The 3,695-nt window shown below is 36.9% G+C and overlaps 1 pseudogene across 1 annotated transcript; it reads left to right on the forward strand.

The window, feature by feature from the left end:
* The first annotated feature begins 2,227 nt into the window (after positions 1-2,227).
* On the forward strand, positions 2,228-3,109 carry LOC100391626 (histone H2A.Z pseudogene; annotated as a pseudogene). The gene has a single exon (XR_617845.5). The product of XR_617845.5 is annotated as a histone H2A.Z pseudogene (transcript).
* The last annotated feature ends 586 nt before the right edge of the window (positions 3,110-3,695 follow it).

Consider the following 3,695-nt stretch of genomic DNA (forward strand, 5'->3'; position numbering starts at 1 on the left):
TCATTCTATATTTTTTCTGCCAAAAAATGATACCATGGATGACTGAGCCCACAGGTTCTAACTATGTTCACAAGGTCAGGGCTGCCTGAACCTCAAGACAGCAATAAACATATCAAGAAAAACTTCCATGAAGGTTGAGGGCAGGAAAGATACACTTTCTTCTCTTTTCTGCCCTTCTCCCACCCAGACCCTATTAAACTTGACACAAGATTCCAAATTCAAGGTGTTTCCAAATAACAAGAAAAAATAGACCTTCTGAATCAATTTGAAAACAAAAGATAATTTATTCAGAAATACTTTCAATTTACTCCAGAAATATATTGGACCACTATGTGATGAAGCAGCCCTGTTAGCCCGCTGCATATGTCTCCTAATTGAGGGATATTAAGTGCTATGTCATAAAGAACTGAAAACCACACCTCAAACATGATGCAGCTTCCTGATGTGCCAATTTTTGTGATGGTAAGTTATTTAAAAAGTAATTTTATCTTTATATAATATGCATATTAGTAAGGAGCAGAATGCAGTATTTACTTTGTTAAAAGATTCAATTGTGTAGCACATATGACAGGCTCTCACCACTGTGTGCCCTCATTCTGTCTTCCCCATTAGACATATGTGTTTTGATGGTACAACATCAGACACTGTACCCCTACAAGAGATCTAGTATGTCTGTTATAGGAAACAAACCTCTCTAGTGTAAAACAATTTGAGAGCAATCAGGGCAACATTGTGTCCATAAAGAAATAATCACGTGGATCTTTGCATCCATCATATTGTTCAACATGTGTTCTCAGAATAGGAAGAACTTTCTGGCCTGTAATGATCCTTCTGGGTGTTCTCAAACTTTTGGATATCATAGGAGTAACTCAGTATTTCTACGTGTAAATAGTTTTTTATCCATTAATTTCTGATAATTCTATAAAGTAAAATAAAAACTTCATAAAAAGCAATCCCAAAACATATAGAAAATAAAATGGAGCCTGTGAACTTAAATTTAAATGTTGTCACTTGGAATAATTGTTTTCTTTGTGATCAAGCCTATCTTAATTGCCAGCTTGACTAGAAATAAAATAACTATTCCAAGTGATCTTAAAATTCAGTAATTGGTCTGTTTTTGCCACTGCACTCTAGCCTGGATAACAATGAAATTTTGTTTCTGAAAAAAAAAAAAAAATCAGTAACTTGGATATACCCTACAGCCAAAAAAATTACAAAGAAAGAAAAAAATCTTAAATTGTTTTCAGAAATCATAGTGTTGGTAGCAGTTTTGGTATTGTTATTCTAAAGCTGTTTCGGGGACATGTAAGATAGAAAAAAATGGGTGGATATTCCCATTTTTTCCATCAATCCCACTGTCTTGAAAACTTAGATACTTAGCATAGAGAAAGGAGATATAGATGGAAGATCAAAAAGATAAGACTCTACAGAACTAAATTTGCATTGGAAGTCTCAATATAAAATCTCAATATATATCATGCTAAAAAAAAATCACAAGAAACAGTGAACAACGTAATAACATTGAATGTTCTTAGTTTCTGTATCATAGCCCCAAGATACCAGGAAAAAAACACAAGATTCTCAAGAGAAATGATGATTCTAGGTCTGAAATACACTAGATGAACCAAATGATTCAAGAGCCCACTCAAATAGGCTCCCACTGGCCAAAGATGTGAAATTCATGCATTCAAAAGAATAAAGACTTTAATTAGTTAAAAGATGCAAAGTATATTTAAATTCATGACTTCATAATTATTTTTAAAAATGCATTAGTTATCTTCTAAGATTTTTCATTACTGAGGACAGACAAATTAAGGGAGAGAATCAAGCATCTATCCTGCCTTCCCCATAAGAAACGGCTCTGAATAAAAAGGAAAGTTTCTCTTTATGGAAGTTATTATTCTGGCTAATAAATGAAGAAGTAACAGACTAACACCATTTTTAAAATTCCTAATGAATTAAGAAAGAAACGTGTTAATTAATGCCGTAAGGACACAACTGATAAAATCTAAACTGTGGGAAACTTTACAGGACAAACCTGGTTTATTCAATAATAAAGTGAAAGGAATACATACATAACAAGAGGTGGAAATAGAACTTACTAATAAAGACTCTGGAACATATCCACTAATCACAAGATTTCCAGTGATCTCACAAATCGAAGTTTTAAAGTTTGGTTTCTGTGAATCCCGTTTCAAACAAACTAAACTTTAAAAATTATATTTATGGCAGTTTGAATCGCGGTGCGACGGAGGAGTAGGTGGTGGGATCTCGCCGTGGGTCTGATTAGCTCTTTCTCTGCCTTGCTTGCTTGAGCTTCAGCAGAATTCGAAATGGCTGGCGGTAAGGCTGGGAAGGACTCTGGAAAGGCCAAGACAAAGGCGGTTTCCGCTCGCAGAGAGCCGGCTTGCAGTTCCCAGTGGGCCGTATTCATGGACACCTGAAATCTAGGACTTGTGGGCGCGACTGCCGCTGTGTACAGCGCAGCCATCCTGGAGTAGGTTACCTCACCGCAGAGGTACTGGAACTGGCAGGAAATGCATCAAAAGACTTAAAGGTAAAGCGTAGTACCCCTCGTCACTTGCAACTTGCTATTCGTGGAGATGAAGAGTTGGATTCTCTCATCAAGGCTACAATTGCTGGTGGTGGTGTCATTCCACATATCCACAAATCTCTGATTGGGAAGAAAGGACAACAGAAGACTGTCTAAAGGATGCCTGGATTCCTTGTTATCTCAGGACTCTATAAATACTCTAACAGCTGTCCAGTGTTGCTGATTCCAGTGGACTGTATCTCTGTGAAAAACACAATTTTGCCTTTTTGTAATTCTATTTGAGCAAGTTGGAAGTTTAATTAGCTTTCCAACCAACCAAATTTCTGCATTCGAGTCTTAACCATATTTAAGTGTTACTGTGGCTTCAAAGAAGCTATTGATTCTGAAGTAGTGGGTTTTGATTGAGTTGACTGTTTTTAAAAAACTGTTTGGATTTTAATTGTGATGCAGAAGTTATAGTAACAAACATTTGGTTTTGTACAGACATTATTTCCACTCTGGTGGATAAGCTCAATAAAGGTCATATCCCAAACTAAAAAAAAATAAATAAATAAATTATATTTATGAGACCACTGGAAATTTGAAGACCAAGTTCTCAAATCAGCAGAAACAGATCTAATCAGGAAGTGAATACTGAAGATTATTCTGAAAATATAGCCCATATGGAGTTTGCAGAAATCCTTGATAGAGTATTGGACTTCCCATGATCTATGGGAGGGCTATTGCAGTTCCGAAAGCTTATGTCTAACTCTTTCTACCCCATGAGTGTTAATACATGCATTAATCCCCCTTTTTCACCCTAAGTGACCACATAACTGATTTGAGGCAGCACACAGGAAGCTTAGGCTATACTCCTGATTGTCATTAGTCATAATGTGATGTATGGCCAGCACTCAATTTATTTGTCCCTCAGTTACCACATTGGTAGAATGAGAATAACTTCGAAACATGACAATGATTCTATTCTAACTCATGGTGTTGTGAATTGGGACGGGGACGGGTAACCAGCAGCGAGCAAGCTGAAACTCACAGACAGGTCTGCAGGTGATGTGTCCTTTCTTGTGTTGGCATCCCCAGAGAGGCAGATTATGGTCAGAGCAAGGACAGACACACTGGGGACCACGAGTCAAGGGAGACATAC

Source organism: Callithrix jacchus, chromosome 1 (assembly GCF_049354715.1).
Source record: "Callithrix jacchus isolate 240 chromosome 1, calJac240_pri, whole genome shotgun sequence".
NCBI lineage: Eukaryota > Metazoa > Chordata > Mammalia > Primates > Cebidae > Callithrix > Callithrix jacchus.